General features: G+C 33.9%; 1 long non-coding RNA gene across 1 annotated transcript; it reads right to left on the bottom strand.

Annotated features, from left to right (window-relative positions):
- Window positions 1-1,618: 1,618 nt before the first annotated feature.
- On the bottom strand, window positions 1,619-9,044 carry LOC133174448 (uncharacterized). Its single transcript, XR_009719142.1, has 3 exons — window positions 8,884-9,044; window positions 6,040-6,135; window positions 1,619-1,677 (listed from the first exon to the last, which is right to left on the bottom strand). It is a non-coding gene; the product is annotated as an uncharacterized LOC133174448 (long non-coding RNA).
- Between the last annotated feature and the right edge of the window lie 13,767 nt (window positions 9,045-22,811).

Raw genomic sequence — 22,811 nt, 5'->3', positions numbered from 1 at the left:
TGTATTAGAAGTATGTTTCCGATGATCGATTATGAAAAACTATAATCGATCATCAGAATCTGTAGCATTTTTTTGTCAACAATCGATGTTTTCTGATTATCGGTACAACACTAGAAGAAATTCTACGAACTTTTGGATCAACCCTCGTACATGTAAGTCATTAAATTTATATAATATACAGTATGCATAAGGGAGACCAAATGTATTATTACTGCATTAAGGAGACCAACTACTATCCACATGTAAATCTGTATTCAACCACTTTCACTAATAAATAAATAAAATATGAAGAAATTCCATGAACTTTTGGATCAACCCTCGTACATGTAAGTCATTAAATTTATATAATATACAGTATGCATAAGGGAGACCAAATGTATTATTACTGCATTAAGGAGACCAACTACTCTCCACATGTAAATCAGTATTCAAAACCTGAGATTTTAATACCATAATAATTTACATGTTCAGTTACATGAACTAAATCTATTTACCTTTGTCATAACGCAAGAACTGTTTTACATTCAGCCAACTTTAACATTACACATGCATACAGTGTATGCCATGCATTAGGAAGACCAGATGCATTATTTCAACATTAAAGAAACCAACTACAATGGAACAATTAGACAGTATTCCAAAATGTTCATTCCAATACCATAGTAATTTCCCTTAATTTGTTTGTATTTAGATGACTTAAATCAATTTATCTCAGCCAGAATTGGAACAAAAAACTAATCATAAAAGTGGCCAAACACATGAACAGACAGATGGACATGATGATTCCTATGCTTATATACACCCAAAGTTGCCAAAGTAGAGCAGATGCAGTGGTTAGAGCGTCTACTCTAGAGTCGCGGAGAAAGAAGCTGATCCTTACATCGCGAGTTTGAATCCCACTGTGGGACGTGGAGACCCGTTCTTCAGATGAGACAGAGGTATTAACCGAGGTCCCATGTCACAATAGGTGCTGGCGCGATAAAGATCCCTCAATGCTCAATGGCCGTAAGTGCTGAGTATAGGACAAAAATTTGCAGCTCTCCACCGACAAGTGGTGGCGTCTCCATATGAGTGAAAAATTCTCAAGAGGGACGTTAAACAACAAACACTATACACCCAAAACTTTGTTTGCAGAAGATTTTGTGATACATGCTTTACAAGTATACATATTGTTCATAAGGGAATAAAAATGCTATAATATATCATTAAGGAAAGCAAATGAAATTAAATGTGCACTTCTAATTGAACTAAACAAAATTACCCTTTGTCAGAATGTAGATTTATAAACAGGAAGGCTGTTTTTCTTCATTTTTTCCATGTCAGATTCAGACTGTTCTTGAAAAAATTCTGGCATACACCCTGTAAAAGTGAACAGTGCAGATAATAAAGAGCTTCTAAATAAACTGCATAATATTTAAATGATCCACTTAAAAGGGATAACAAATGCATTTAACTCTATCAAGGAGACCAACTGATATCCATATATATATAAATCAGTACATGTATTTTGATTGTGATATTTTAATATCCTAGTAATTTACATGTTTAGTTTCATGAAATAAATCTATTTACCTTTGTCCAGTGACCAATGAGCACAAGCACTGATTTTTCCTCTTTTTTCTTAACGGAATCACCAGGGCCAGTCTGCGGTCCATATGATTCTGGCATATGTACACTCTGTAAAATGCATATTTGTACCATGTACAGGCATATGAACAATATTTCTATACTACATACATGTACATGCATCATTAAACTTAATAATCTTTTTTTTCCAAAATTCATTATTCATAGTGTTTTGCTGTTAGCAAAATTCAACAAAAACTATACTGTATATATACTTGCCTATAAGGTGGTCCACCTATAAGTCAGTTGTATTTTTTGAGGTTATTTTGGAGGGATTTGCTATTGACCCGCTTATACATTGGTACAACTTTTTGCCAGAATCAATTGACAATTTCAAATCAATGCTCTGATGTTTTAACCTGGTTTCAAAATACTAATCTTTTTATGACTCACCTATAAGCTGGACATAGAGTATATACAGTACCTGCATTATACATGCATTAGGAAGACCAAATGCATTATTGCAATATTAAAGAGACCATTGTGGCAAATGAAATCAATGTATGAATTGTATTCAAAAACTACGGGTGTACTAATTTGTCTGAAGTATATCATGATATAATGTGATACACAGACTTTAACAGGATATGTACAAATACCCACATGCCTAAATGTAACAACAGGAATTATCATTCTACAATAATTTATTGAAATTGCCAATATGAATAAACAAAAGCAAACTTTGTTTCGATTGTATGAACTTTAAGTTTTCTTTTTACACCATGGTCAGATAATCTAACTATCCCCCCTGGTTGGCTACAGGGTCCTTCGTTAGACTGCCTTATCGGACATGATATTTACTGAAGATTTGATTTTTGGTACTGACTTTTATACTCAAAATAATGTCTTTAATTGTTTAATTTCTTGAGTTCAATATCACTTTGATGTGTTCAGTGTTTACTTTGATATGTAATGATGTGTATAAGCATGTATTTTCGATAATTTAAATTTCTAGTACAGTAATCGTCCCCAAGCCGCTGTTTCATTATCGTGTCATAGTATCTCTGAGAGTGCATTTTATTAACACCTCCAAATCACCTGGCTTGCGTAATTAAATTTAACTACCAAAAACAACAGCTTGGGACTAATAAGGTGTGATAATCAGCAATGGTCTCATGAAGCCTGTGCTAGACCTAACGGAAACGTTCAACAGACCGTAAAATTAGCATAATGGGATTATTGTGTACTAAGGTGAGAATTCAGCAGAGCAAGAATTTGTTGGACTTTGAGATAACGCATGTGTTTATAGCACTTGGGACCGTAAATCTACTTCGAGATAAGCAAGGTATATGAGATTTCCGTGTTCGAGATACCGGGGTTTTTTAAAATCATAAATATAATAAAAACAGCCGGGACCGTTGATTCACTTCGAGATATCCATGGTATTCGACATACCGGTGTTCGAGATACCGAAGTTTACCTGTATATCGATACATATCTAGATTAATGAATATATCGTATCAAAAACAAGAGGCCCATGGGCCACACGCTCACCTGAGCACATTGGCTAGGAAAAAGCACAAATCACTTCAGTATTGAAAAGTTTAAAGGGGAGGAGGCTTGGATTTTGAACTACCTGAGGATGCTTCCATATCAATATAACAAATGGTTTTACTGTTCTTGAGCAGAAGATTTTTAAAGATTTTTTTCCTATATATTCCCTTGTTAAAAATTTGATCCCCCATTGTGGACCCTCCCTAACCCCCCCCCCCCCCCATCATTTGAACAAACTTGAATCTACACTACCTGAGGATGCTTCCATATCAATATGACTAAACATGGCTTTTCTGTTGATGAAAAGATTTTTTCCTATATATTCCTATGTAAAAATTTGATCCCACATTGTGGCCCCACCCTACCCCTGGGGTTTATGATTTGAACAAACTTGAATCTACACTACCTGAAGATGCTTCCATATCAATATGACAAAACATGGCTTTGCTATTCCTGAGAAGAAGATTTTTCAAGTTTTTTTCCCTATATATTCCTATGGAAAACTATGATCCCCCATTGTGGCCCCACCCTACCCCCATGGGTCATGATTTGAACAAACTTGAATCTACACTACCTGAGGAAGCTTCCATATCAATATGACAAAACATGGCTTTGCTGTTCCTTAGAAGAAGATTTTTCAAGTTTTTTTCCCTATATATTCTTATGTAAAACTATGATCACCCATTGTGGCCCCACCCTACCCCTAGGGTTAATGATTTGAAAAAACTTGAATCTACACTACCTGAGGAAGCTTCAATATCAGTATGACAAAACATGACTTTGCTGTTCTTGAGAAGAAGATTTTTGAAGTTTTTTCCTATGTATTCCTATGTAAAACTTTGATCCTCAATTGTGACACCACCCTAACCCTGGGGGTCATGATTTGAACAAAGTTAAATCTACACTATCTGAGAATGCTTCCATATCAATATGACTTAACAAGGCTTTGCTGTTCTTGAGAAGAAGATTTTTCATTTTTTTTTCTGTATATTCCTATGTAAAACTTTGATCGCCCCTTGTGGCTCCACCCTACCCCGAGGGGTCATGATTTGATACAAACTTGAATCTTCACTACCTGAGGATGAATCCACATCAATATGACTAATTGTGACTTTGCTGTTCTTGAGAAGAAGATTTTTCAAGATTTTTTTCTACATATTTCTATGTAAAATTTTGATCCCCCATTGTGGCCCCACCCTACCCCTGGGGGTCATGATTTGTACAAAATTTAATCTACACTACCTGAGAATGATTCCATATCAATATGACTAATTGTGGCTTTGTTGTTCTTGAGAGAAAGGTTTTTAAAGATTTTTTTTTCTATAAATTCCTATGTAAAATTTTGATCCCCCATTGTGCCCCCCCCCACCCAGGGTTCATGATTTTGTACAAACTTGAATCTACACTACCGGAGGATGCTTCCATATAAATTATGACTAATTGTGGCTTTGTTGTTTTTAAGAAAAACAATTTCAAGATTTGTCCTACATATTTCTATGTAAAACTGTGATCCCCCATTGTGGCCCCACCCTACCCCTGGGGGTCATGATTTGAACAAACTTGAATCTGCACTACCTGAGGATAATTCCATATCAATATGCCTAATTGTGGCTTTGTTGTTCTTGAGAAAAAGATTTTTAAAGATTTTTTTCCTATATATTCCTATGCAAAACTTTGATCCCCCCTTGTGGCCCAATCCTACCCCTGGGGGTCATGATTTGAACAAATTTGAATCTACACTACCTGAGGATGATTCCATATCAATATGACTAATCGTGGGTTTGTTGTTCTTGAGGAGAAGATTTTTAAAGATTTATTCCTATATATTCCTATGTAAAACTGTGATCCCCCATTGTGGCTCCACCCTACCCCATGGGGTCATGATTTGAACAAACTTGAATCTACACTATGTAATGAAGGTCTCACTTAAGTTTCAACTTTTACAGCCCAGTGGTTCTTGAGAAGAAGATTTTTAAAAGATACCACTAAATTTTCACTAATTCTTAATTATCTCCCCTTGAAAGAGGGTGTGTCCCTTCATTTGAACAAACTTGAATCCCCTTTACCCAAGGATGCTTTGTGGCAAGTTTGGTTGAAATTGGCCCAGTGGTTCTTGAATCCCCTATACCCAAGGATGCTTTGTGGCAAGTTTGGTTGAAATTGGCCCAGTGGTTCTTGAGAAGATGAAAATGTGAAAACTTTACAACAACAACAACAACGACAAAGACGACAACGACGACAGACAACGGACAAATTTTGATCAGAAAAGCTCACTTGAGCCTTTGGCTCAGGTGAGCTAAAAATAACTTAATTCCAATACATTTTGGGCAGGCAGTTTTTTATGTAATTCTGTGAAAAACTTGGGAATTTCAATCACCAAAGATTATATTAACCGGAAACTGTTTTGAATTAAAACTGATAAAAATGATATAATCATTAAGGAGGTAGCACATCTTAAATGATTATTACAAAATCATAAAAATACATAGACAACTTTACTTAACATGTTGATTTTACAGTCAAGAAAAGTTTGAATTTGAAGTGTAATTTTTAAAGACGGTGAGACAAAAAATTAAAAATGAGTCAAAAACAATTATTATTTTTATAAAATTCATGCATAATGATTTATAAGACTTTTTTGACAGAATTGTTAAAGAATTCAATATATTGCATATCACATTAAAAAATGTCTTTCTTTTTTTTTTTTTTTTTTTTTTTGCTCAATACACAGCCCTAGCAAAAATGATATACAACAAGGACTTTGATTGGATTATTAACATTCATTCGATTGATCATAATTATTAACTGTTATTGCACTTTTATTTTCAAAATGTTGCTAGGTACATTGTTTGTTCACTCTTTTGCATTGATATTATAATTTATAAAAGAGTATTTTAGCAGAAAAAATTATCAATTTACCTTTCTTGGAATAAAGACATGTTGACCCTTGAGCTGAGATTTTCTCTCTTTCCATAGATTTGTTACACTGGGGTCCACATGATTCTAGCAGAGACCCTGTAAAAAAGGACTTAACTATGGAAAAGCATGAAGAATATATGCCTATTATACATATCTTAAATTCTAATGAAAACAATGTTTTTTAATTAAGATCCATATATTTCTAATGATTGACATAATACAAATTCAAAATAAAATATGCATGTCTATATTATACACTGTACCTTAAGCAGACCAATTGCATTATTACATCCTTCAGGAGACCAACTTAAATCAATGTTTGAGAACTACTTGTGAGAACAATAAATTTGTCTACTTTACAGTACTAAATGTACATGGAATCTATAGGATCATGTTACTTTAATTGACCTGCCTTAGTTCAACACAGTAATCTAACAAAGAAATTGAGCCAAAACAACATTTTAAGACTTTTTGAACAGTGCATGTTCCTATCATTTCAAAACCATTACTGTACCAGTAAAAATGCTAATATAGGTAAATGATGACAATTAATTAATATTGTACTTTCAGGTATATTAGATGAATTAATCTGATTCGTCAAGAAACATTTGTTAAAAAGCACTATTATTCGCTGAATAATGAAGCCACGCCCAGTGTCGCAACAGTCAACATTACTTGACGACGGGTGATATTCCAAAAAATAGTGACTGCGCAGATTTATGCGCTCAAGGTTCACTATTATTTGTATTTGTATAAAACATTCAGTATAATATAATAAATATTGCATGTAGTTGAGTGTAATATTGAAAATTTTCACCCCTTGAAAACCAAATACGTCAAAAAGGGGATGGGTTTCTTTTCCAACTTCTACATAGTTTTGCCCCTGCAAAAACTGGTATAGACCTTGGAAATGTTTAAACGGGCTAAGAGAAATCAAATGCATCAAGAGTACTTAATTGTTTTTACCCAAGTTACATGCCAAAAAAGATTCAGAGAGACATCACATAAAGTTAACGTTGATTTGAACTGAAGTTAGGGTGTCAAAAGTCATTCACGTCCAAAAGTGACATTGATCATGTGTGGTAGATACATGTAATAAACTCCTACGAGCTAAATATGCTGCCATAATCAAGTGAGGATCTTTCCCTAATCCTATATATAAATCCATTTACAATATTATATGCACTTAAGCAGCTGTTTATGACATTGTAAAATTATATAAGCAAGACCAGTTTATATAATTTATATCAATTTATATAATTAATAATATAATTCATATAATTTTATCAAGATAAGTGTATGGGGTAGAGGGAGCAGACATTGAGAATCAATGTTGTCGGACCTCATGAAACTATATATTAAAACTAACAGTCTTCCAAATAACCCGGGAGTCCAATGCCAGGGACCTGTTAAATTTGCAGCCGGGCATGTAAAAATTGCCAAATTACATGTCCGAAGAGGGCATATGTGAATCTTCTTTCATTGTACGATCTTTACTTGCCGTTTATTCTGTCCTACCCCCATTATTCGCTTAAACGTTGCTATATGTAATGTCGATGGATTGCCTGTCTACATTCTCGATACGACCTGTCAAATGATTGTCATTCTAATCATTGAAGTGTTTAGTTTAACCTATTTGTTTTCTCGAAGTTGCTTGCTAAATTACGAAATGTTCATCAATGCCACATACTGTGGCACTACAGTCATGATCCCATTTCTGAAATTCAGTTCAGCTAAACCGGCCAACAAATGACTAGCATGCAACTCAAAAGTTATTTATGAACAAAAACACTTTAGAAAATGGCAATCACAGGCCATGGTTGGTTTACAACGCTGAAAAAATTAATATAAAACCTTTATACCTAAAGGGTTTTTTTTGTTGCACAATACTGGTAAATGTAAGAATTTTGAGTAGGACATGTACAAATTTGAATGGGCTGGGTAAAAATGATAGGTCTACATGCCCGAAGGGCATGTGCTGAAAAAGAATTGTTTTGAAGACTGAACTAAAGCGACAGCGCCGGGTGATCATATAAAGTCCCCTTTATTACATAATAATTTTTATTTTTTAAGTTGAAACCTCGTGACCTGTGAAAAAAAATGAAATTTGTATCCCATCTGAAGTCTTAAAATGTATCAAGGTAATTTTCGATACAAATTTGCGGTTGGGGTTATAAATGAAGGATAAAACCAGAGACCTCGGAATGGAATACTCGGAAGTCTTTGGTTTTATTCTACCCCCAACTGGAAGTTGTATCCCATCTAAAGTCTTAAAATGTATCGAGGTAATTTTCGTGGAATAAATAAGTGCTTTACAATAAAGAGACTCGACCAGAGACGTCTGAAACGATTTATTTGACAAGAAAAAAGTCTCTTGAAGCGAACGATGTCATTTTAAAGTAGGTTAATGATTGATAATGATACATGAACAAAATACGAGCTTGAAGCGGGGGTGCCTGAAATTGAGTTAGATACCTTGTGGTAAAAATAAGTAGGGGTGCACCGTATATGAAACAAGTGCCTGTGATTGATAGTCTGAAATTTCTCTTCACCTAAATATTAAAAGCTTGCAGTGATCGCTATAAATCTATACAACAGTCAAGTTACATACGGTAAACTAACATAAAAACAAGATTACAACAGTCATGATTACAGAAGGTATATTTTGAAGACTCTAGGTCAGTAGGTGAATGTAAACAGGTAAACACACGTGGGACAGTCACCGCAAATATGAACCACAAAACGACTTATAACATTAAAATGTAAATATTCATCTGCACACAGATTTTTGCATAATAATAATAATTTTTAAAAAGTGTAAATTAAAATATAAAATAAACAAACCTCAAACCTTGTAACAAGGCTTGTTTCCCTACAATCTTATTCTGGTTCTCTGTCACTGAAAATGCAGGGAACCAGGCTGCGTTATTAACTCGTACACAGATTTGTTGATACGAATAAACCTATAAACATATATACGAAATAAAATATTATCATAAAAAATGAAGAATTTCAAATTGCTTGAAAAATTATCTTTATGTAGTTTATAATAAATGTTTGTAATTGTTTATTAATTTCTATCCATTAAAATTTGATACGAATATCAGCTTAATATGTATCCGTCTGAACAATTATTGTTATTACACTCCCTGTCACATCTTCATAGTTAAGCCTGTAAGTAGGGTAAGTAGGAATGAATTTCAGTTGAAGGGGATCAAAACCAAACATTTTTCAGTTTCATTTGGTGGGGGGGGGGGGGGGGTATAAACCTCAAATGATCATTTTATCTCTGTCACTGAACTGCTGAAAATAATGAAGGGAACTAGGCTGCGACAATGATTTGTTGACTGAATTAAAATACGAAATAAATTATCACACATACGAAATAAAATAATTTCATGAAAAAATGAAGAATTTCCAATTGCTTGAAAAAAAAGAAGCTTTTCATGTATGTGATTTACAATAAATGGTTGTACTTTTATATTTTCTATTTCCATTAAAATTTCACAGTATCAGTATTTCACTATTTGTAAACATTAACAATAATATTAAATAAATGTTACACTCACTGTGGCTTTGACTGAGTTACTGTCACATCTTCATAATTAAACGAGAATATTCCCTTCCGTAAATATTGCTATATATATCTGAACTGTTACCAATTAATCTTTCTTTGGTGAAAGAAAACCTCAGGGATGGAGAATAGGCCCGTACGTAATTTAGTTGGGGGGGGGGGGGCACAACCAAACAACATTTTTCAGTTTCAGGTTGGGGGAGGCTACAAACCAAAAAATTTGTAATAAGCAAAAGAAAAATACATTATCAGAGGTTATTATTGAGGGGGCCCAAAAGCAAAAGAAAAATAGATCATCAGAGGTTATTATTGAGGGGGGCCAAGCATAAAGGAGCAATGTTTTCTATAGTATACCTAAATTTCAGCAAAAATTCAGGGGGCCTGCGCCCCCCCCCCCCCGTTCCTTCAGCCATGTATTGTATCAAATCTGCTTCACCCTGATTCAGATTTTTTTTTTACAGCACATATATTCTATTAGCAGAGGACCACATTATATTAATAAACAATTATTAAATTACAGCTATTTTTTTTCTTACAGGGTCTGTTTCATTTATACTATATCATGATGATCATGTCCTGCATGATGTTTACAGAATGTTTAATTTAAATTTTTAAGCTCGAAATAGCTGCGTCAACTTGCGAGACTATTTTTTCAACGTTCGGCCTAATCTTTAAATATTTAATTTGTTTGTGGACTTGCATAAAAGAATTAAAAAATATAGGGGCCTATCATTTAACTTTATTTCGAATTTTCTTCAGGATTTTATATACCGAACTATAGTCTAATGATTATTTAAAATCACACTTTTTCTCTTGAAAGCTAAATTACTAGGCAAGAAAAAAAAAACCCGAATGTTTGTCTTGTGTATTCTTAATTACAACTTATTACTGTATCATTTTAGTTACTTACCCAAATTTCTCAACATCCATGGTGTTCAGAGGTCATTTTCTGAAAACTGAAGGGGCATTCCGATGGCATTCGGAACAAATGACGGAAAGCACTTGCTAAGAATTCAAAACATGGTTCATAAATTTACAATATTTTTCCTTTTTAGGTTTTTAACATAAAACATGGAAAACTAAGTTAAAGAAACACTCATTTGAACAAATCAAAAGCGGAAAAAATATATATGCTAGATTTTTTGTTTAATTGCATGTTTTTCATGGTCTCCAAAATGCAGAAAAATTATCCTTTGAAATTATACGTAGGTTATAATTTCTTTCCTTTTTTAGGGAAGATGATAGAAATTAGACAACTTTTGAATGTTAAATAACAGAGTTAAAGATTAATAATATTTAATGGCAGACTGTTTATTTATCTATAAAAAGACATTTGCAATACTGATGAGGTCAAAATAATAGGGAGACCGAAAAAGGTCGCCTTAATCCAGAGGTCTCCCTAAGCCAGAAAATATATCCTCCTTGGTCTCCTAAAGCCATATGTCATATATATATATATATATATATATATATATATATATATATATATATATATATATATATATATATATATATATATATATATATATATATATATATATATGGGCTTCACAGAAAAGCATGCATATCGGCCGAGCAAGATTTTAACAAATTTAATTTGAAAAAAAAGAATAAAGTTTTCATCACTCTTTTAACACTTATTCGGTAGATTCACACTCAGGACATTGTTATGCCATACCTATTATGACGTCACAATTACAAAGAGCGCAGCTATGTTAAGGCTGTCCGAAGGCTTAATATGCATTAAAATATACATTTTATTTTGAACTAGATTTTAATTTCAATTTGTAATCTATGTATAAATTCACAGTCAACTTGTGATGAGAGTGTAATCAGATATCATAATAATGCATTTTTGTGATGTCACATGACTTTGTTGATCACGTGACGGACATTTATAAAGTCCTAAATGTTGCACACAAATCGCATCGGCACAAGTGCAAAACAACATTATTGAGGAAAATTTGTCACATAAATCAATTCATCGTGATATTTGGTACATATAAAGTGCTGGGGGCAAGTCTGAATTTTTTTTCTTGAGAAAATATTCCACGAGAAAATCAACTCACCAACGTACAATGGGTCATTTTCCACTCTTTATCGCAATTTATACAAAATAGGATAAATTACATACAATCCCACAGCAAAATTCAGATAGAGGACATAATTCTCTAGTAGATGCACACAGAATATCTTCAATTTGTCCTTAATAATCACTTGTGCCAGTCAAATGTATACACGATTTATAAATTCACACGGACGTGTAAGGGGGAGCGTTTTACATTCAATTTTTTTTTGTTATTGTTTGAACATATATGTATATCGGACAAGTTAAAGGAATAACGATAGTAAATTGCAAATGTTCAACATCATAAAAGCACACTTAAGCTTAAAGAACAATCCAGGCACTTGAATCAAACAACAACGCTAAAAATTCCTACATGTCATGTGAAAGGAATAAGTAAAAGTTATGAAACTTTCCCCATCATGTCAGCTCAAGTATGTAGTGACTTACGTCATATGCTATTATGAAGTCATATATAGGTAGTTCAGAGAAGTTACTACACTTGGGACAGTTCGATATTTTGCGGAGAACCTTATCCCAGCCGCGAGGAGTTGGTATATCTGGGGCCCGATTTACAAAAGAACTTACGATCATGACCAAAACTTAAGTTGATTGTAACATTTTTAAAAATTAATGATTTTGTTTGAAATTGCCAGCAGAAAAATATCATGTTGAACTCTTTTTAAAAAATATTAAAATTATTTTCAAATTAATATAAAATAGAAAGTTATAAGTAGAATTAAATTTTGGTCTTAGTCGTAAGATCTTTTGTAAAACAGGTCCCTGGTCTTAGAAATTCCAGGTTTATCTGCATGTATATACATGTCATCTACATCGTCAAATTCTTATTAATGTCTCTGTAGCTTCATTGTGACGTCACTTTAGCGCGAGTATCTCCGTGTATATTTCTACGCTTGAGTATACACAAAAATGGTTTTCAAATGAATTTCACAGTTGTAGAAAAGTCGTAGAAAAAACACAGCAAATGTAAATATAACGTCATGAAAGCATTTATGGATTATTTGTCTAAACGTTAAGACGATTTTGATTTTTTTTTCATTTTAAAAATTGTTATATAACATTATAACACATACCTCATGGCTTCTCGGGTGACTATACCAGAATACCACCCCCCCCCCACCCCCCATCGGTGAAAGGAAACCCTTTTAGTGTTATGTCATCCTCTGCCATAGCCATAGGGTGACATAACACTCCTGTGTTTTCCTGTCACCTTAGAGCAAATATTAAGGTATGTCACCCTCGATGCCATGTGATATATCTATAATGTTGTGCGCTCGAGATATTATGTCATAAGTTGTTACTAACTACTAAGTACAAAGCAGATATGTACCGGGTGGATAATAAGTATATTTAGACATTATTCCGTTTGTTTTAGCAGTTTGTGAGAGTGGAGCATGCATTAATTTACTAGCTTTACCTGTTATTGCAGAGTTTTCTTTTTTCTTTTTTTTTTTTTTTAGAAAATCTATTGGTTAAAAAAATAGTTAAAGAAATCGTCCTCAATTGATATTCTGTGTAAAAAAATTGAATAATTATTTCCATGCAGATGATTTCATTTATATTCTAAGTACATGTATCTGAATTCTAATAATTAAAAGAAAATAAAAAAAGAGAATAAAAATGAAAATATTTGAAAACAGACCTCAATGAAAGCTTTAAATTCACCACTCTAGATTTATGGGGCATACATATATGTTATATCAACACCCCCATGATTTTTCGCATATGCAGGTATCACTGGAATATAAGACACAGATAACACTGACCACAGTATGACAAATTCTGCGCGGGTATGTTAAGGCAGTATACAGATCATATTTCGGCGAATTTAGACTTTTTTCGTAAAATGTAACATTGATAAATCGGAAAAGCCATGGATTAAACATTTATTATTATTCTCCATTGTAAAGACGTCATTGGGTCTTAGCCTAAAAGAAGTACTCCACTACGATGTCATCACGTGACGTCTATAAATAGAAAAATTGCCTTAATGAAAAGTAAAAAGTTCAACACTACCCCGGGAATAATTCATTTCTTTTTTTGAAAATAATTATGTAAAAACATCACTGGTCCATGTAAAGTGCTGCTAGAATCCTACTCTCCAAACGTAGAAAAAAATATTCCAAAGTTTTGCATGAAAACTTACCAAAATTTTTACATTCTATACTTACGATCAAGGAATTGTCATCAATTTATATTAACCACACGATTCTAGCAGCACTTTCCAAGTACTATAGAATACAACCTTTCGATACAAACAAAAATTATGTTTCACAGTTTGCGGCGTAGTGTTGAACTTTTGCATCTTTGTTGTCATAGAGTGACAGAGGAAAGGCTGATCGGGATTTCAAAGCACTGCCTGTGTTCATTATAAGAAAACAGGATAAGAATATATCAGCGTACCTTATTCCTAATCTTTAATTCCTTATGAATCACACATAACATTCACGGTGTATGCTTTAAAACTCCCATTTCATATATTTGTTTACATCGTCACGTTTCATTTTCACTCGGCAAATATTTGATCAATAGTTACAATAGTTATGACGTCATGGGCTTGGTATTTAATCCCCGTGATAAATACTTAGCTATTTATACCACCCAAAAACGACAAGATTTAGTTTATATTATGTTTTTGAATGATTCAATCATTTCTTGGACCTGAAATTAAGGTTTAAATATGGATGTTAAGAAATCATTATTTGTAAAGATCACGTCATACAGCTTACTATGACGTCATATTGTAAGGGCAAGTAGGATATCTCTGGGTGTATCCTTAACATACCCGCGTGATGAAACAAACATTTCTTATTTTCTACCGAAGCCTGTCGCAAATTTACCATGTTTATTGAAGGCTTGTGGTTCAATGTTTTCGGACAATGCAAAAGTACTATGCGGATCGTCCTATTTTAATTATATATATCGATCGATGGATTTTCCAATAAAACACAGGGCTTAAAGAAGTCCCCTAACTTTTTAACATTCCTTATGTGTCAATTTCAACGGATGTAAATTGGTGCTGAAATACATGTATGAATATATAAAATATAAATATTTTGATGAAAAACAGGCGCGGATCCAGGTTTCTTTTCCGGAGAGGGGGGGGGGGGGGGCTTCTCGGTCAAAAAAAGAAAATTCTAACTCAAACATTTCTTGACAAGCAAAAAAAAATCCATTTTGAAAACGTGAAAAACACCTATTTCATGATGGTGATGGTGATGGTGATTCCACGTTTTCGGGGGGGGGGGGGTCCAGAGTCATGTTTTTTTTTCTTTGCTTAATTAAGTATATTATACTTTGAATAACTCTGCAAATTCCAGAGGGGTTGACCCCCCCACCCCCCCCCCCCAACTCCTCTAGATCCACGCATGAAAAATTTAGTCTGTGTCATTGACACCATTTTATTTCCTTACACCATACCTCACGTGATTTATCAATACTCCACAAGTATTTTCAAAATGCACATGCTATATAACGCCTTAGCATACCTCTATATAAATTAAATACCAAGTGGCGTGTTGACTTTAAGGGCACATACTCGGATAAAAGGACATTTAATCCAAGTGAATGGTTGATTGAATTTGATACAAAAAAAAAATCTCAGGTAACAACTTCTAGACTACGCTTAGTCAACCTGAAGTAAATAATTTTTAAAAAGAAGAATGAAATTCATTAAAATCTCAGGTACATAAAGTCCAACATCAAGCTACTTCTGATATTTAAAGCACTGAGACCCAACTGTTTATTTTCCTTAACTATTTTATTGTCGATTTTGTGGATAAAAATATGTGCATTATTTCACAAAATGTTATGAAAATGAGACTGGTTAAAAGTGTTAAGTAAAAATAGAAGACAGGAATGTACAAATTAAACAATTTGCAATTTTAGCAATGACGATAACAAAAAAACATAATTTTAAAAAATGCTTACTTACCATATGCATGAGCAGAACTAAAAGCAACCAACAAATAATATGTCGAAACGCTGAAAGTCTTCATGTTTACGAACTGTGACTGTCAACCAGGAAGTGAAACACCTGATTAGCAGACCATTAAGTCTTTATTGAGGATTTGATAAGCGTGCTGAGTAATTGTTCATTCCGCTAAAAGGCGCCTCTTTACACCTTAAAATAACATAACGTTTTGTGTATATTAAAGCGACAGTACGGCTGCACAATGCGTGCTTTTTCATCAAAATTTACCCAATATGTCATTAAGAAATAAGGTATAAAGTTGATGTAAGCAGTTTGAGAAACAGAAATATTCTCTACTCGAACAAAATTAACGTAATAAGAATCTGCCGGAAAATCAAGGGTCGTACGAACTGGAGCAATCTTAGATCTGTTTATTTGTACCACGTGAATTCTAAAACGGCACGTGCCTACACTGTAGAGTTTACAGTTATAATGAATATTAGGTGAAAGCAATTTTCAAAAACAAATTATCATAATTTTCTGATAAAATAATCTAAAATAATAGTCGTAAAGATTTTAGTCTGCATTCGGGCGAATTAAACAGAATTAAAAATACAAATACGTTTTGTGTATTGGGGTCCGAGAAAGGAAAAACCAACTAATCATACGTTATCGCGGCAAATGTCAAACAAAATATTTTTCTGCACAGTAAAAAAAAAATTAGCATTTCAAATGGCAACAATGTTTATAAGTCAAAGATGTATTTTTTATTTTGAGTTTACACTATTTTTTTCTTTGAAAGCGACGGAAAAATGAAAAATGATAGCAAGTATCAACAAACCTGTCGAATAGAACCTTCGAGAGCCCTGCGTGAGTGTCGCGGAGTTCCCGTTTCTTCCTTATCCAGCGATTATATTAATCCCCAAACTAAATTTTAGTCAGGAAAGTTGCTTTTTCAAGTTCTATTTTCAGTTTCTTTTTATTTTTAGTCGACTTTGTCAATGAAGCAGGCCTACCGGGATTCCCTCTCTAACCATGCTGTTTTGTTTGTGAAAACTACGCTTGCGTGCATAGCATGGAATGTGGAACCCCGAACACGTTGCGATGTATATATTTACGTCCCATAAATAACTATTAATTTTAATAAAATAATCCAAATTATTTAATTGTTAAAGATGTAATTTTCTGAAAGTTTATACATTTATGAGTAGTAAAAAAAAGAAATACTGTACTCAAAAAGGCAAGGAGTCTGCCTAAAATATTTTATTTTTTACCACCGTAGTTCTACAAAATACATGTACATGTATTAACCAAAAATTGTTCCGTTTTGACAATATTTACAGCTCCAAAAAATCCCTTTCTTCAAAAGCATTTCTTGTTATCATGAATAAGGACTTTGTTAAATAAACCTATACATTTACCATTCATGGCAATTAATATTCTTTTGAATTTTAATAAAGAAAAATGCAGCTATTATATAGACTAAAAAAACCAAAGAAAACGAAATAAACAGAAAATGTTTGGGAAGTTGTTAAGGAATTTATTGCACGAGGAAGACATTTTTTCATAACCATAATTCTGGGGGGGGGGGGGGGAATTGAAAACTCTTCATTAATAGTAAATAAATAGTAAATAGCATATTACATGATTTACTATTGCTTTTAATTGACAATATAATAGAATTCGTCCTTAAAAATTTTAAAACCATTACATGAGATGAGAAGTACACTACATCAAATATTTAAAGATCTCTTTAAAAGCTGAAAACATTATAATTTACACGTAGGGATAAGATATATCTAGATTTTTTTTTAATTTTATAACATATACTTCTGATCTATGATTGAACCAGGTCCGTAGAACGGGGGGGGGGGGGGTACACTTTTTTTGAGTATAGTATTTTGCTATAGTAAATTTCCCTTTAGATGATTGTTGCCCCCCCCCCCCCCACACACACACACACACACATTTTCATACTGTAAGGCCGTGCACTGGCAAATTCTTTTTTTTTTGGCTTTTCGATTTTCTTTGGGAAGTTCCCCCCCCCCTCCCACCCCCCCTCTTTTGACACAGTTGCTACGGGCCTATAAACTTTCAACATTTTTTTTTCTTTAAAAGATTTATTGCGGATCCTGAGATCCACGCAGAAAATATATAACCGGATTAAATCGGATGCCATGGGTTTACGTCAGGTTATGCGTGCACAAGAATGCTTTAGACGGTTCGCCCCTAAGACAACTTGCCTTTAGAAAAATTCGCTCTCTTCGGGTTATAACTCACCAATTACTGACAAACCTGGCTTGAAATCTGTACATCGTATTTCTTTATTAAATAGCGAATTCAAGATCCGAATCTTCTCTTTTATACATATATCCTTATATACATGTTAAAAGAACCCCGCCATTTACTATAGTTTTGTGTATGGATTGTTAAATTAACTTTGGGGTTTCTATGGTGCAAATTAAAGCATTAATTGCGTGGACCCTATGCTAGTGAGTTTCATCTTCTATTTATTGAATAAAATACATGTACTAGGAAACAAATTGCATGCATGTAGTGACTTTATCACAAAGTTGCACATGCCTGAAATAGTTTTAATTTCTTTTTAATCTAAATTTCATATATAGAACTTAAAATTGATAAAATTAATCGTACTACTTTTAAAATTGCATTGTATTTAGTACGTCACTCGTTTTCAGGAATATTTTATGAAGCAGAGTGACTGTTGTTCCTATTGTTGATCGAAATATTTGTCAAAAAACCGTACTTTAAATATAGTTAATACTGCATGCATCTATTTATATTACTATTTACGTACTTAATGACATCTCAACATTTGATATACAGCAATCCAAATAGCTTCTCACATGCATGTTGCAGTTTTTCAAAGTGGGGATGGCTCTGAAAAAATTCCGCGTGACACACTTTTCTGCATGTGTATCTTTCCAACGAAAGAATCTTCCGTACAAGTCCCAGTCGTTATAGATTGCCAAAGATAGCCTGATTTTTTTGTAAATAAACGAAAAAAAATATAGACCTATCAGGGCTCGAATTCAACATTAATTGTGTGTTATACAACTAGTATCACTCGAACTAGGAAAATGTAAACGATGGTTTAAAGGTGCTTAGACACAGATTTGAAGTTAATATTTACTCAAATTTTCTGTATAATTTCATGACTTATATGCTGCTATAGCATTTCATACGAAAATTTGATAAAAATCTTATTTTATCTGGAAGTTATTGAAACTTCGAATTTCTGGACGCGTTTGATGGACACATCCTTGCACTTTCACAAATTTTAACTTTATCCTTAGTGCTTTAGAAAAGTAGCAATTTTGTTGTTTATTAATGAAAAATATTAAAACTATAATGCAGAAATTCCAGAGTTGAAATGTAGAAAGCAAAATCCTCTCACCAGTATTGTCAGTCCGTGCTCAATGGTGTGTGCAGAGTTTAACAATTGAACACATCCGGTGAAACGTATACATTAACAACAACAGAGCTCGTGCCCTGTTTACAAAAACAGTTTACGTTTCACGGGTGTATTCAATTTGTTAAACTCTGTACACAACTACACAACACTGAGCACGGACTGACAATACTTAAGTGAGTGGGTTTTGCTTTAGCACATTTTTACTCTGAATTTTCTGGATTATAAATGTAATATTATTCATTAATACACAACAAAATTGCTACTTTTCTTAAGTATTAGAATAGAGTTAAAAAATGTGAAAGTGCAAGGATGTGTTAATCAAACGCCTCCCGAAATTCGTTGTTTCAATAATTTCCAGATTAAATAAGTTTTTACTTTTATTTTCGTGTGAAATGCTATGGCAACATATAAGTTGCGATATTATACAGAAAATTTGAGAAAATATAAACTTCAAATCTGTGTCTAAGCACCTTTAAACTCTGTCACCTTTTAGGAGTGGGGTCTGTCAGCTAACATCCGCAACTGTACTCGGCAATGCTGGTACCGGACATCCATGACTGTACCTGCTCACTAATATCAAAAACGGAATGTCAGAGCAAGATTTTCCGGATTGTTCAACATATTAAACTATATGTTGTTAATTAAGTATGGATTGTTTTTTAATGAAAAATACGAAATGTGTTAATATGGAGGAAAGAAAATTTCTGATTTTAAATAAATCTACTTTATGGAAGGCTGTAATCGCCAAAACGGTAACGATAACTGGCTTAGTGAATATATCGCGGAAAATATATTGTAAACTTGACTATGCCTAAATTTTGTATATCTATGACTGTATACCTGTGCCTGATATACACCATCTGCGACTGTACCTGTGCCGTACATACACACTACCACTGACTCAACCCGCGCTTGATTAACTTAACCCGCGCTTGATTAATAACATCCACAACAAAAAATTCTGTGGATTTTCTCCGATTTAGATTTAGACTGAATTCAATCAAAGCGCAATTAACGCTAATCTTTATATTACCCATGACAGTGATACCGAGACAAACGATGTCAGCAGTGATTAGGGAGGGTCCAAAACTTTTACAGATTTAAATTTAAAGCTTTATGTTCAGAGTACAATATGAGCCAGGTCTTTATTATTTTTTTGGGGGGGGGGGGGGGGGGGGGGGCTGGAGGCATGATTTCAATATCCTACGTGCTCAATAACAATGATGAATTTAAAATGAAACATGCTAGTATAATCATAGAAAATATACGAGTAAACAATAAACAAAGTAAAATAAAAAAGGAAATTAAAATAAATATTGGAATTAATTTGTAATCCTCAATTTTATGTTAGAAAGTATAAGTACGTCACAATATTATTAATTTCACCCATTTCACTGATCACGCAAGTGGTGTCAATGAAAAGCACAGGTTTTTTCCCATAAATATACATTTGTATGTCTTACGATATATACGCTAATCCACCCGTTTTCAATGTGTTATATATATACATCTCAAGTGCACCACAGGAAGTAGCCTCCTATGCCCTGCATGAAAAAGAATAGTTCCTGACAAAAAAATCTTTATTTATTTACAAAGTACATAAAATTTACTAGGCACAGGTATCAAAGTTGTAAAAATAGGCTGGAAGACCCCCCCCCCAAAAAAAAAAAATTCTCAAAAGAAATAAAAATTAATTTTATATGCATGGAACAATTAACATCTTGACTGGTCGATAACCGTGGTGTGATACCTGGAATACGTAGGGTATGGTATTAAAATAATTGCTCATATTAAAGGAAATTAATGCTATAATTATAGATAACATCCGAAGAAAATATTTGTATAAATAAATATTCTTGTTAGATCCGCCTCTCTAAGATTCTGCAATCAATTGTCTGGAATCAATCTATAGGGAATATCGGTGAATAGCGTTAAGAGCACCTTTATTGTGTTCAGCTCAAATAAAATCGTAAGGAATTTCTTGGGATGCAACATCCACAACTGTACCTGTCTTGACAACTCTAGAAATTTTACACCATGACTGTACCGGTTTCTGATTGACAACATCCACGACTGTACCTGTCCAGTACACACACTTTATTCTACATCCATGACAGTGCCTTAATTATAAACAACATCCATGACTGTACCTGTCCAGTACACACACTTTATTCTAGATCCATGACTGTACCTGTGCCTTATAAACAACATCCATGACTGTACCTGTGCAGTATACACATCTAACTCTACATCCCTGACTGTACCTGTGCCTTATAAACAACATCCACGACTGCACCTTTCCAGTATACACATTTAACTCTACATCCCTGACTGTACCTGTGCCTTATAAACAACATCCACGACTGTACCTGTGCATATATACATACTTTATTCTACATCCCTGACTGTACCTGTGCCTTATAAACAACATCCACGACTGTACCTGTGCAGTACACACATTTTATTCTACATCCCTGACTGTACCTGTGCCTTATAAACAACATCCACAACTGTATCTGTGCATATATACATACTTTATTCTACATCCCTGACCGTACCTGTGCCTTATGAACAACATTCACGACTGTATCTGTCCAGTACACACACTTTATTCTACATCCATGACTGTACCTGTGCCTTATAAACAACATCCATGACTGTACCTGTGCAGTATACACATCTAACTCTACATCCCTGACTGTACCTGTGCCTTATAAACAACATTCACGACTGCACCTGTCTAGTATACACATTTAACTCTACATCCCTGACTGTACCTGTGCCTTATAAACAACATCCACGACTGTACCTGTGCATATATACATACTTTATTCTACATCCCTGACTGTACCTGTGTCTTATAAACAACATCCACGACTGTACCTGTGCAGTACACACATTTTATTCTACATCCCTGACTGTACCTGTGCCTTATAAACAACATCCACAACTGTATCTGTGCATATATACATACTTTATTCTACATCCCTGACCGTACCTGTGCCTTATGAACAACATTCACGACTGTATCTGTCCAGTACACACACTTTATTCTACATCCATGACTGTACCTGTGCCTTATAAACAACATCCATGACTGTACCTGTGCAGTATACACATCTAACTCTACATCCCTGACTGTACCTGTGCCTTATAAACAACATTCACAACTGCACCTGTCTAGTATACACATTTAACTCTACATCCCTGACTGTACCTGTGCCTTATAAACAACATCCACGACTGTACCTGTGCATATATACATACTTTATTCTACATCCCTGACCGTACCTGTGCCTTATGAACAACATTCACGACTGTATCTGTCCAGTACACACACTTTATTCTACATCCCTGACTGTACCTGTGTCTTATAAACAACATCCACGACTGTACCTGTGCAGTACACACATTTTATTCTACATCCCTGACTGTACCTGTGCCTTATAAACAACATCCACAACTGTATCTGTGCATATATACATACTTTATTCTACATCCCTGACTGTACCTGTGCCTTATAAACAACATCCACGACTGTACCTGTGCAGTACACACACTTTATTCTACATCCATGACTGTACCTGTGCCGTATAAACAACATCCATGACTGTACCTGTGAAGTGCACACACTTTATTCTACATCCATGACTGTATCAGTGCCTTATAAACAACATCCACGACTGTACCTGTCCAGTACACACACTTTATTCTACATCCATGACTGTACCTGTGCCTTATAAACAACATCCACGACTGTACC

Source organism: Saccostrea echinata, unplaced genomic scaffold (assembly GCF_033153115.1).
Source record: "Saccostrea echinata isolate AGI-Se365-2 ecotype Australia unplaced genomic scaffold, CSIRO_AGI_Sech_v1 ptg000058l, whole genome shotgun sequence".
Lineage (NCBI taxonomy): Eukaryota > Metazoa > Mollusca > Bivalvia > Ostreida > Ostreidae > Saccostrea > Saccostrea echinata.
Note: the sequence above shows the minus strand (reverse complement) of the source record. Positions and strands in the feature narration are given on the sequence as shown.